The sequence below is a fragment of the Papio anubis genome, chromosome 2 (genome assembly GCF_008728515.1).
Source record: "Papio anubis isolate 15944 chromosome 2, Panubis1.0, whole genome shotgun sequence".
Taxonomy (NCBI): domain Eukaryota; kingdom Metazoa; phylum Chordata; class Mammalia; order Primates; family Cercopithecidae; genus Papio; species Papio anubis.
The window spans coordinates 165,887,784-165,901,673 of NC_044977.1; the positions used below are offsets into that span (position 1 = coordinate 165,887,784).

At 37.5% G+C, this 13,890-nt stretch overlaps 1 long non-coding RNA gene across 1 annotated transcript; it reads left to right on the plus strand.

Moving 5' to 3' along the window:
* Positions 1-1,136: 1,136 nt before the first annotated feature.
* LOC116273839 lies at positions 1,137-9,374 on the plus strand. The gene is made up of 3 exons (XR_004182298.1): positions 1,137-2,348; positions 8,464-8,624; positions 8,707-9,374. It is a non-coding gene; the product is annotated as an uncharacterized LOC116273839 (long non-coding RNA).
* Positions 9,375-13,890: the final 4,516 nt, after the last annotated feature.

The window sequence follows — 13,890 nt, forward strand, 5'->3', positions numbered from 1 at the left end:
GGTGGGCATATCACCTGAGGTCAGGAGTTTGAGACGAGCCTGGCCAACATAGTGAAACCCCGTCTCTACTAAAAATACAAAAATTAGCCGGGCATGGTGGCGGGCACCTGCAATCCCAGCTACTCAGGAGGCTGAGGCAGGAGAATCACTAGAATTCAGTAGGCAAAGGTTGCAGTGAGCCAAGATCGTGCCACTCCACTCTGGCCTGGGAGACAGAGCAAGACTCCGTCTCAAAGAAAAAAAGAAATAGAGCACTTTAACCTTCAAAGTTCTACAATATATATAACATCAGACATATACCACCAAGTCTGAAATTAAAGTACTACCTATGAAAGAACTCAATAAATGTGACTATTTTTCTGAGCATTAGTTTACTTAATCAAATAATTTTTGTGTTTCTGGAAGTTTAATTATATAATCAGTATTAAAGCATTTTTAAAAGTGTAAAAATGACTGAGTCATTTGAAAAATTGTAGAAGAAAGGATATAGAGAATAGACTAAGAGATCATTTATGACTCTCTATGACAACTAAGATGAACAAATGACGAGAAGAGTAAATTAAAATAGGATTCATAAAAGTACCAAATGCAAATAGTCAAAAGATGGTCATTGCAGAAAGGTTTGAGCTTGAACTCTGAGCTGTAAAATGGAAAACATCTGTATCAAGAATTCAAAATTTAAACACCACAAACGCTGTTTTGGTGAAAGTGACTCACTTCACTGTGTGAGACACCAATTCTTTTACAAGAGTTGCTTACAGGAGAAAGGTCTCAGGAAAAAAAACCCAGCGGACGTGTGTAGGATAACTCCAAGCCATGGTGCGTGCATCAGACAAGCACCCTGAGTCTTTTGCTACCTGTATTAGTCACAAATCGCTTTTTGTCAGTTTCTCTTCAGAATTGTATATCTTAAATATATAAATAAAGAAATAAAATGCATTCTCATTTTATAAGCATTCAAAGCCTCTAAAACAAATTGTGTTGAAACTGTGTAGCTAGTTGCTTCTTTAATGTTTCCTTTTTCTTCTAAGCTCCATAGGGGCAATGACCATAACTTGTTCATTACCGCTTCTCCAAAATATCCAGCCCAGTGGCTGGCACATGAAATGTACTTATTATACATTTGCTGACTAACTGACTACAAATAAATTCATTGGTTAGTTCAAAATGTTTTCCCTAAAAGGTAATGTATTTGATTTTTAATAATTGCCCCCTAAACTTTTCAACTTTCAAAAGAGCCTTTTCATTGTCTCTCTAGGCACACATCAATCCCATTTTTTGAAAGACTTAGGCCATGATATTACAATTAATTATTTATCTCATTTTTAAACAAAGGCATACAAATCAGTACGTCCAATTGGTTCTGGATAATTGGTGTCATCTCCATAAATTCCATAAACCAGTAAAAATTAAGAAGCCACAATGTATTGTCTAATCACCAAAGAATTTCATTTAGGCTTTTTGAAATATTGAAAATAACTCTAGAATGCCAAGCAAGCCCTTCTCTGGGCTCAATTTAAACTAATCCCTTTTGTTTACATGTCTGCTACAACCTTCAGAACTGCCCTCAATCCTATTCATACAAAAAAAATTATCTCCACATTTCACAAAAGACAATGAAATAATTATGCTGTACTGCCTTCTTCCCCAACCCCAGGGCCTCATACCGATACTGCTGCCCCCTCCAAAAATAAAAAATAATTACTGTTCCATAGTACAAGAAACATGCTACCAATTATAAGAATATGGCCTTTCTCAATGTAAAATTGTAACAAAACTGCAATGTGTAAATTCTCATGAAACAAAACTTCATTGATTTTGCCATGTTCCTACTGGCATTGAGTGATATTTTTCTCATAATGTGTTTGGCAGAGGTACTCCAGGGTGTTCAACTTTTCAGAAATCTGAATTCTTCTCAGCCCTGTTAGTTTATTTACAAATGGATAAAATGAATTGCTTTTTCTAAGAAACCAGCTTGACAGAAAGACAGAGAGATAAATAAAACATGTGCTCTCTCTCTGTTTAGAAAAAAAAATTGCTTTTTAAATACATAAGTGTTAAGGTGTATATTTGCCAAGAAGAGTTCTATACTTGAATAGCAAGAGTCATTTATTTCTAGCTCTTTGTGTAGTGTGACATTTGGGAAGAAATAACTTCTTAGGTAGCAATCTCTCTCTTCTACAGGTTCTTCACTTCCATGATTTGTGTTTTTCCTGGAGCTTCCCCATCACCAGAGCTTCCATTTAAAATCCTGCAAGAATTTAAGCCTCACCTATATTTCCGGAAGAGTCACAGAAGTCTCCTCCAACCTTCCCCAAGATCCACGGTACAGTGGATCTCTTAATCACGTGAGCACGAACTCTGTTGTCCTTTTTTTCTTTTAAATATCAATGAATTTTGTGTGCTATCCTATCGGGTATGACTACAATTTAGGCTATAATCTTTCAGGAGGCTACACGAAGATTTGTGCAATAAAAATAACTCACATCACTGATATTCTAACCCATTGATACTCAAAGAGTGGTCCAGGAACCTGCAGCATGGGCATCACTTGAAAGCTTGTTAGAAACGCAGAATTTCAGATCCCATGCCAGTCCTATTGAATCATAAACTGCATTTAAACAAGATTCCAGGTGATTTCTAGTCACATTAAATTTGAACAAGCACTGTCTTAACTGACCTTAATCCATCAGAGCCAACAGTTGAGTCTGTCAATGAATCTGCCAACCACCACTACCACTAACGTTTTCTACAAAACACATGTCCTGTTGATTGGCCATTGTTAGTAAATAATTATGCACATTCTTAAGACATGGTTTTTTTGTACTGTGGAATATTCATAATAAACTTTTTCTTGGCTAGAGAGAATTAATATTGTACAGATACTTCAGAAATTAATTTTTCACAGGCTAATATTTCTTACAGCTAAATGGTATTCTAACTCGAAGAGTAACGCATAAGCATATTACTTAATCTCTCTGGAGTTCATTTTCCTCACCAGCAAAATAGAAATAACGATAGATAATCTAGTGAGTTATTGTGAGGATTACATGAGATAATATAAATGGAGCCACACGGCACCTCAAGGCATCTCTTTTCTTCACACACCGGTCACTTTCTCTCCTACTGGGGATGACCCTCTTCATGCAGCCAGGGGAGAGGCAGCAGCGTCACAACTCCAGCAGTTCACAAAGCTCCTGACATCTACAGCTAAAACTATCAGAAAATAGGCCAGGCGCGGGTGGCTCACGCCTGTAATCCCAGCACTTTGGGAGGCCAAGGCGGGCGGATCACAAGGTCAGCAGATCGAGACCATCCTGGCTAAAACGGTGAAACCCCGTCTCTACTAAAAATACAAAAAATTAGCCAGGCGAGGTGGCGGGCGCCTGTAATCCCAGCTACACGGGAGGCTGAGGCAGGAGAATGGCGTGAACCCGGGAGGCGGAGCTTGCAGTGAGCTGAGATCCGGCCACTGCACTACAGCCTGGGCGACAGAGCGAGACTCCGTCTCAACAACAAAAAAAGAAAAAAAAAAAACTATCAGAAAATAATGTTGATTCGTCCTGAATGGGAGGCTGATACAGTGTACTGAAATCTTGGGTCACATTCCTAACCACAAAATGGGAATAAGGATAGGATTGCCATATAGTTTGAATCTGCGTCTCGACCAAATTTAATAGAGTTGTATCTCCAGTGATGGAGACGGGGCCTGAGGGGAGGTGACTGTATCCTGGGGTAGTTTCTCATGAATGGTTTAGCACCATCCCCCCGGTGCTGTTCTCACAGTAGAGTTCTCACAAGATCTGTTTGTTTAAAAGTAGGTAGCACCCCCACCCCTTCCCTCTCTTCCTCCTGCTCTAGCCATGTGAAGTGCTGGCTTCCCTTTCCCCTTCCACCATCATAGGAAGTTTCCTGAGGCCTCCCCAGAAGCAGAAGCCACTATGCTTCCTGTACAGCCTGCAGGACCATAAGCCAATTCAATCTCTTTTCTCATAAATTAACCGTCTCAGATATTTCTTTATAGCAATGCAAGTGCAGACTAATAAAGACTGGAAGAATGGGATTCTCATAATCCAGATTACATGACTGAAAGATGGGGTTGGATTGCTTTGCAGAAAAACAACCAGTAAGCAACATGCACCTAGCCACTTCCGAGATTCAAGTGAAAGAACTGTACGAGATATATAAATCTGGGTATTATCCAAATTTAAATGATATTTTATTGTGAGAATGGGGGAAATATCAGTGAAAATGTAGGGAGGGAAAGAAGAAGGAAAGTACTGCATGCCAACTCAAGAAAAGGCATAAACCGTTCATGGTACCATATGGTTTAAATCTGTATTTTTTGATTTCCCAGGTTATTCTGATAATGGTCCAGGCTGGAAACCAGTTTTACAGTATATTTTCTAATAACTCTCTGGCGGAGGTACTTTCCCCATATTCAAATAAACCCAAGAATGTTGGAAAAGGGACTATGTTTCTGAAAATAGCAAAAATATTTACTGGGAAACTTTAGGGGGAAAAATCATTAAGACAATTTAAAAAACACAATAAGTAGAAAAAATATGTGTTCTTATGACTAAGTTTCTTAACGAAGGAAAGATGACTGATTGCACAGATATTAGCATCCTGATTATCCTGGGGTTTTTTTTTGTACCAGTCATTTGAGACCAGATAATTAAACAAACACTCTCAAAAAGTACATCTATTTTTTCCAGAAGCTTGTACCAAACTTCTTACATCCTGATCGTGTCAGAAGGAATCATGGAGGGGCAGACAGAAGCTCTAAAACGGAACAGTAATTACAGTAAAAGAGCATAACTATTACTTATAATTACATGCATCTCAAGAGTTCTTTCCTTCTAGTTCTAGAAGTTTGACCCCTTCTGCGGTAGAGTAATTGTAAATACTAGGGAAGGAAGACAGATGTAAAGGTTATCTGTCAGTGGAAGGGGACATATACTTCATAAATTTTTGTATCTTCATTAAAGGAGTCTAAAAAACACAGTGAATGTCACTTTAAGAAATAGGTGCTGAAAGTAAAAATGAATATAAATAATTTAAATGTTAAATTTCAGGGCAATACCTATAACTTCTAATGAATAATAAAGCAGCAAGAAAAGCAATTTTATTCTAAATACTCTGCTAAAGTTAAAAGATATTCATAGGAAATTTTGGCAAGCAGAAAGCAAATAAAAACATCCAGATAGTGTATTGGTTCTATAAGCAGAATTTTTTTTTATTTTAACTTTTACCAAATGAGGAGGCCACTCCATCCAAAGATTTCTGGTCTCTCTATATTCCCCTCCCATGACAATCTCATTGTATCACAATATGCATGTAGAAATAGGTGACTTTCAAATTCAGATAGTCTTTAATTTCACATTTTCAATGACTTGCTGAATATTTATACCTAGACATTCTCAAACTCACTCTGATCAAAATGATTGCATCCTCTTCCTTGAAAACATGAACCTTCTCTTGTATTATCTTTGTCTATGCCATCACCACCTTCCTTGTTACCTGTAGACTGCAAATTTCAGACCTATCTTTGTCTCCTCCTTTTCACCTTCAGCATCCAATAATTTGCCAGGCCTTGAACTTTCACCTCCATAAAATGTTATATTTGTCCCTTTTTCCAAATTTCCTCTGCCATTTCCACATTAATTCCTTGTTATCTTGCCAAGACTACTGTTGGAGGCATCCTACGTAATACAACCCACTGAGGTAGACATTTCGGGAGGCTAGTGAAACTTAGACTTGGGGTCCAACACTTACATGGACCCCTTCCATTGGGTCCTATACCTAATGTCAAATTCATAATATTGAATCCTTTCTCTTGAAGTGTATTCACTACTTGCTTAAGCTTCAGGTCCCCCAGAGCACCAGATTAACTTTTCTAAGGCAGAAATGGCAATTCCACTCTCTGATTCAATGGCCCACCATCAACCCACCCAAGTTGACTACATAATAAATTTATTCCTCTTGCCTGATTGTAAAGCCTTTCTTAGTCTGAGTGAAACCTTTCTTTCCACCTATGTTACCATTACTTTACTTAATGCAAGCTATTACATTTAAACAAACTGAGTTGCTACTGCACACCCATTTGCTAACCAACTCCACCACACTTATGCTTACATTTGTTTCCTCTACTGAGATTATCCTTCCTGCCTCATCCTCACCTTTCTACCTACCATACCCCTAAGCTGATATTATACACAACAATGAGGTTCCAGGTTAAATCATCACCCCCATGAAGTTTTTTTATACTGTTACCAGGTAGATACAGGCTCTCCTTTCTCTAAATTCCTATTTACTGGAAATTCTCAAATGGAATTAATACTTTCTATTTTTCAGGTGTTTACAAACTATGGCCCATATATCAAATTCAACCCACCACTTGTATATAAATTAAGTCTTATTAGTTTCTTTCTGCTAGGAAGAGATTTTCTTAAAAATTTAAAGAACACAGCCACACCCATTTGTTTACATATTGTCCTATGGCTATTTTTTGCACTACAACAGCAGAGTTGAATAGTGGCAACAGAGCCGATACGTGTGGCAAACCATAAAATATTTACTATTTGGCCCTTCACAGAAAACGATTTCCAACTTCTGTTCCAGATTATTTATGTATGCATTTTACTTCCCTTATAGGCAATAGCATAAGCTGCTCAAAGAAAAAAATGGCCTCTTTTTATTGATATTCCCCAACAATACCTAGCCAGCTTATTGAAAAGAATCATTCCATAAATATTTGAAGAGGGGATGAATAAATCAATCCTATGTAGTTATTTAAGGATTTTTACTGCTAATTTTAAAAACTAAAGTATTTAAGTATTCAGATTTTGATCATTATCCCAATTAGTGTCAGAAACTTTGAATATTGCGCACACACATACCCATTCCACGCTACTCATCTTGTAACTTTTATCCAGAATATCTTTATTTTTATCTTTTTAACTTTCTAAAATTAAGTTGTTTTCTTATCAGTCAATATTTAATTAGCTGGGCTGACATTGTATCAGTTTTCATTGGCATTGTTATTTCTTGCATTCCAGGTGAAGGAATTAACCTTGAATACAAAGAGCAAGGAATAGAGATGTTAAAATGGGTGGCGAGGAACAATGAGAGGACACTGACTGATTTATGTATGAAGAAAAAAACTCAGTATAAGGGTTTATGAATGCAAAAATCTTATCTTAGAGACATCTGACTGTAGTAGACAATAAAATGTGATGCTCAGATGCCCTTTCAAGAAAGGACTGTGCCCAGCTATAAGAGGAGTAGTTAGTTAGCTGATAGTCTTGCCAACACAATGTTTACTCAAACTTTTTGACCTTTTCCAACATAATAGGTGAGAAATGGCATTTCAGTGCAGTTTCAATATGCACATTCCTTACCATGAATGAGGTTGAACATATTTTCATATGCTTATTTTTATGTTGCAGTGATTTCATTTCTGTAATGTATCTGTCCATGTCTTTTGACTTTTTTGTGACTGGGCTGTTAGTCTTTCCAATATTGATTTGTAGAAATTTCTTATATGTTAGGGAAATTAACCTCTTACCTACAATGTAAGTTGTAATTCATTTTCCTACTCTGTCATGGGTCTTTTGACTTTGTTTGTGGTGGCTGTGTTGTAAGGATTAATTCCACCAGGCCTAGAATTGGCCTGAACTGTTTTGCTGAATTACCTGCATACGTTGATCTCTGGTGAAGGTATGAAATGAACTGATGAATAGTGTTGCTTTGTAAGCATGGGTTCCAAGTGAGTTTTGGAGTAATGCATATGAGCTTGTTAGCATGTTTGTTAATAATAGTGAGACACATTATTTGAACCTGGTCTCATTAAGGTCCCTACAAGAGCTCTGCCACAGGGGCTTGTTATGTGGAAATAATACTCCTAATTTACCAGCAAAGTAGAAGCAGTTCGGTCTGAGACTCCATTAGTGGATCCCTGTTTCTGAGATATTTCATACACATATTAGTGGTTCCCTATTTGAGAGCTAACATGTATCCTGGTATGACCCATCAGACAGAGTACAGTTAGAGTTTGCAACTGGCCACTCCAGATCCCTTGCTGCCAGGCTGCCTTTAGCTGTGATATATATCTTTATTTTAATACTGTCGCTGTATCATTCTTCTACAAAGAAAAAAAAATACTATAGATTTGAAAGCATTGTCATTTGGGGTGCTGTGAGTAGTCTGTAGCAGTCAAATCCTATCTAACTGCCACTGTTGATACAGTGGCTTTTTAACATAGCTAAAATTGTCAATCTGCCTTATGACATTGAATTCATTGTGCTTTTTAAAAAATCTGGACTAATTTTTCATTTGATTGTTGATTTAATTTACCATCATTTTTAGCCTAAGATTTCTTCCTTTATTGTAGAATTTTGAGTCTCTGACTCTTTGAATGGAAGCTTTGGCTCACTTGTTCTCATTCTCTGTCTCCCCCAGTCTGTCTTTCTCTCTCTTCACTCCTTGCCATTCCAGGTTGACTGCACCCAGACCTTCAGTCTTATACTGATAATTCAGTCTTTGCCCCAGAGTAATTTGAAGAAATACAGCAAAACCAGTTCACTCACTGAACCAGTGGGAGGCTGGTTCAGTTCCTACTGGTAAGACCGAATTCTAATTCCCTGAACTCACCAACTTCTATCAGTCATAACCCACAATAACCTCTTTCTGTCTCTTTTCCAGAGCAGGGGACTTGAAGCAGTGAACCCCTTACAACCGCTATATGCATGTTCGCCCAAAGCCCAGCAAATCCACATTTTGAAATCCAACTAAACCTTTGATGTTTTTCTGCCCATAGAGATGTTCCTCTATATATTGAGCCCACCTATGTCTATTATATTTAATCTATCATTTCACATGGGCAAGAAATCCTATGTGTTTATAAGTCACCCTAAAGAAAAGTATTCAAATACTGGAAGTTGTATGCTTACAAGTGAATATAAAAAGAAATAAAGATCACAAACTTGACTTCATTTCAGTGTCTAATTTACTATGTTTAGAAAGACAATTGTGTTTCAAATGTAAAATTGCCTTACAGCTTTAGAAAATTGTGACACTTGAAAATTACTGCTATTAACTGTGTTAGACATTTTTGGAATTCGAAGGAAGGGCAAACATGCAGAGGTAGGAATGGATGACTTCTTTAGAGAAGCCTTCTCTAATGTAAAGCATAGAGTTGGGAAATGGTGCAGTCAAGTAAGATTAGGAGTCCATTGTTAAAATGATAAATGCTTGAGGTGATAGATACCTCAAGTACCCTCATTTGATCAATAAACAGTGTACAGAAGACCTTAAATGACCTGATGGAGCTGAAAACCATGGCACAAGAACTTCATGATGCATGCACAAGCTTCAGTAGCCGATTCAAACAAGTGGAAGAAAGGGTATCAGTGATTGGAGATCAAATTAATGAAATAAAGTGAGAAGACAAGGTTAGAGAAAAAAGAGTAAAAAGAAATGAACAAAGCCTCCAAGAAATATGGGACTATGTGAAAAGACCAAATCTACATTTGATTGGTGTACCTAAAAGTGATGGGGAGAATGGAACCAAGTTGTAAAACACTCTTCAGGATATTATCCAGGAGAACTTCCCCAATCTAGCAAGGCAAGCCAAAATTCAAATGCAGTAAATACAGTGAACACCACAAAGATACTCATTAAGAAAAGCGACCCCAAGACATGATTGTCAGATTCACCAAGGTTGAAATGAAGGAAAAAATGTTAAGGGCACCCAGAGAGAAAGGTCGGGTTACCTACAAAGGGAAGCCCGCCAGACTAACAGCGGATCTCTTGGCAGAAGCTCTACAAGCCAGAAGAGAGTGGGGGCCAGTATTCAACATTCTTAAAGAAAAGAATTTTCAACCCAGAATTTCATATCCAGCCAAACTAAGCTTCATAAGTGAAGGAGAAATAAAATCCTTTACAGACATGCAAACGCTCAGAGATTTTGTCACCACCAGGCCTGCCTTACAAGAGCTCCTGAAGGAAGCACTAAACATGGAAAGGAACAACCAGTACCAGCCACTGCAAAAACATGCCAAATTGTAAAGACCATTTACGCTACGAAGAAACTGCATCAATTAATGGGGAAAATAACTAGCTAATATCATAAAGACAGGACCAAATTTACACATAATAATATTAACCTTAAATGTAAATGGGCTAAATGCCCCCAATTAAAAGACACAGACTGGCAAATTGGATAAACAGGCAAGACCCATCAGTGCGCTGTATTCAGGAGACCCATCTCACATGCAGAGACACACATAGGCTCAAAATAAAGGGATAAAGGAAAATCTACCAAACAAATGGAAACCAAAAAAATAGCAGGAGTTGCAATCCTAGTCTCTGATAAAACAGACTTTAAACCAACAAAGATCAAAAGAGACAAAGAAGGCCATTACATAATGGTAAAGGGATCAATTCAACAAGAAGAGCGAACTATCCTAAATATATATGCACCCAATACAGGAGCACCCAGATTCATAAAGCAAGTACTTAGAGACCTGCAAAGAGACTTAGACTCCCACACAATAATAATGGGAGACTTTAAACACCCCACTGTCAATATTAGACAGATCAACTAGACAGAAAATTCACAAGGATATCAGGGACTTGAACTCAGCTCTGCACCAAGCAGACCTAATAGACATCTATAGAACTCTCCACCCCAAATCAATAAAATATACATTCTTCTCAGTACCACAACACACTTATTCTAAAATTGACCGCATAATTGGAAGTAAAGCACTCCTCAGCAAATGAAAAAGAGCAGAAATTATACCAAACTGTCTCTCAGACCACAATACAATCAAATTAGAACTCAAGATTAAGAAACCCACTCAAAACTGCACAAACACATGGAAACTGAACAACTTGCTCCTCAATGACTACTGGGTACATAACAAAATTAAGGCAGAAATAAAGAAATAAAGATGTTCTTTGAAACCAATGAGAACAAAGACACAATGTACCAGAATCTCTGGGACACATTTAAAGCAGTGTGTAGAGGGAAATTTATAGCACTAAATGCCCACAAGAGAAAGCAGGAAAGATCTAAAATCGACACCCTAACATCACAATGAAAAGAACTAGAGAAGCAAAAGCAAACACATTCAAAGGCTAGCAAAAGACAAGAAATAACTAAGATCAGAGCAGAACTGAAGGAGATAAGAGACACAAAAAACCCTTCAAAAAATCAATGAATCCAGGAGCTGGTTTTTTGAAAAGATCAACAAAATTGATAGACCACTAGCAAGACTAATAAAGAAGAAAAGAGAGAAGAATCAAATAGATGGAATTAAAAATTATAAAGGGGATATCATCACCGATCCCACAGAAATACAAACTACCATCAGAGAATACTATAAACACCTCTATGCAAATAAACTAAACTAGAAAATCTAGAAGAAATGGATAAATTCCTGGACACATACACCCACCCAAGACTAAACCAGGAAGAAGTTTAATCTCTGAATAGACCAATAACATGCTCTGAAATTGAGGCAGTAATTAATAACCTTCCCACCAAAAAAAGTCCAGGATCAGATGGATTCACAGCTGAATTCTACCAGAGGTAAAAAGAGGAGCTGTTACCATTCCTTCTGAAACTATTCCAATCAATAGAAAGAGAGGGAATCCTCCCTAACTCATTTCATGAGGCCAGCATCATCCTGATACCAAAGTCTGGCAGAAACACAACAAAAAAAAAGAGAATTTTAGACCAATATCCCTGATGAACATCAATGCAAAAATCCTCCATAAAATACTGGCAAACTGAATCCAGCAGCACATCAAAAAGCTTGTCCACCATGATCAAGTCAGCTTCATCCCTGGGATGCAAGGCTGGTTCAGCATACACAAATCAATAAATGTAATCCATCACATAAACATAACCATTCACAAAAACCACATGATTATCTCAACAGATGCAAAAAAGGCCTTTGACAAAATTCAACAGCCCTTCGTGCTAAAAACTCCCAATAAACTATGTATTGATGGGACGTATCTCAAAATAATAAGAGCTATTTATGACAAACCCACAGCCAATACCATATTGAATGAGCAAAAACTGGAGGCATTCCCTTTGAAAACAGGCACGAGACAGGGATGCCCTCTCTCACCACTCCTATTCAACATAGTGTTTGAAGTTCTGGCCTGGGCAATCAGGCAAGAGAAAGAAATAAATGGTATTCCAATAGGAAAAGAGGAAGTCAAATTGTCCGTGTTTGCAGATGACATGATTGCATATTTAGGAAACCCCATCATCTCAGTCCAAAATCTCCTTAAACTGATAAGCAACTTCAGTAAAGTCTCAGGATACAAAATCAATGTGCAAAAATCACAAGCATTCCTATACATCAGTAACAGACAAACAGAGAGCCAAATCATGAGTAAACTCCCATATTCATAATTGCTTCAAATAGAATAAAATACCTAGGAATCCAACTTACAAGGGATGTAAAGGATCTCTTCAAGGAGAACTACAAACCACTGCTTAAGGAAATAAAAGAGGACACAAACAAATGGAAGAACATTCCATGCTCATGGATAGGAAGAATCAATATCATTAAAATGGCCATACTGCCCAAGGTAATTTATAGATTCAATGCTATCTCCATCAAGCTACTAATGACTTTCTTCATCGAATTGGAAAAAACTGGTTTAAAGTTCATATGGAACCAAAACAGAGCCCGTATAGCCAAGACAATCCTAAAACAAAAAGAGTAAAGCTGGAGGCAGCACGCTACCTGACTTCAAACTCTTCCACAAGGCTACAGTGACCAAAACAGCATGGTACTGATACCTAAACAGATGTATAGACCAATGGAACAGAACAGAGGCCTCGGAAATAATACCACACATCTACAACCACCTGATCTTTGACAAACCTGACAAAAACAAGAAATGGGGGAAAGATTTCCTATTTAATAAATGGTGCTGGGAAAACTGGCTAGAAAGCTGAAACTGGATCCCTTCCTTACACCTTATACAAAAATTAATTCAAGATGGATTAAAGACATAAATGTTAGACCTAAAACCATAAAAACCTTAGAAGAAAACCTAGGCGATACCATTCAGGACATAGGCATGGGCAAGGACTTCATGACTAGAACACCAAAAGCAATGGCAGCAAAAGGCAAAATAGACAAATTGGATCTAATTAAACTAAAGAGCTTCTGCACAGCAAAAGAAACTACCATCAGAGTGAACAGGCAACCTATAGAATGGGAGAAAATTTTTGCAATCTACCCATCTGACAAAGGGCTAATATCCAAAGAACTTAAACAAATTTACAAGAAAAAATCAACCCCATGAAAAAATGGGCAAAAGATATGAACAGACATTTCTCAAAAGAAGACATTTATGCAGCCAACAGACACATGAAAAAGTGCTCTCCATCACTGGTCATCAGAGAAATGCAAATCAAAACCACAATGAGATACCATCTCATGCCAGTTAGAGTGGTGATTATTAAAAAGTCAGAAAATAACAGATGCTGGAGAGGATGTAGAGAAATAGGAACGCTTTTACAATGTTGGGGGATTGTAAATTAGTTCAACCATTGTTGAAGACAGTGTGACAATTCCTCAAGGATCTAGATCTAGAAATACCATTTGACCCAGCTATCCCATTACTAGGTATATACTCAAAGGATTATAAATCATGCTACCATAAAGACACATGCACACGTATGTTTATTGCAGCACTATTCACAATAGCAAAGACTTGGAACCAACCTAAATGTCCATCAATGATACACTGGATTAAGAAAATGTGGCACATATACACCATGGAATACTATGCAGCCATAAAAAAGGATGAGTTCATGTCCTTTGCAGGGACATGGATGAAGCTGGAAACCAT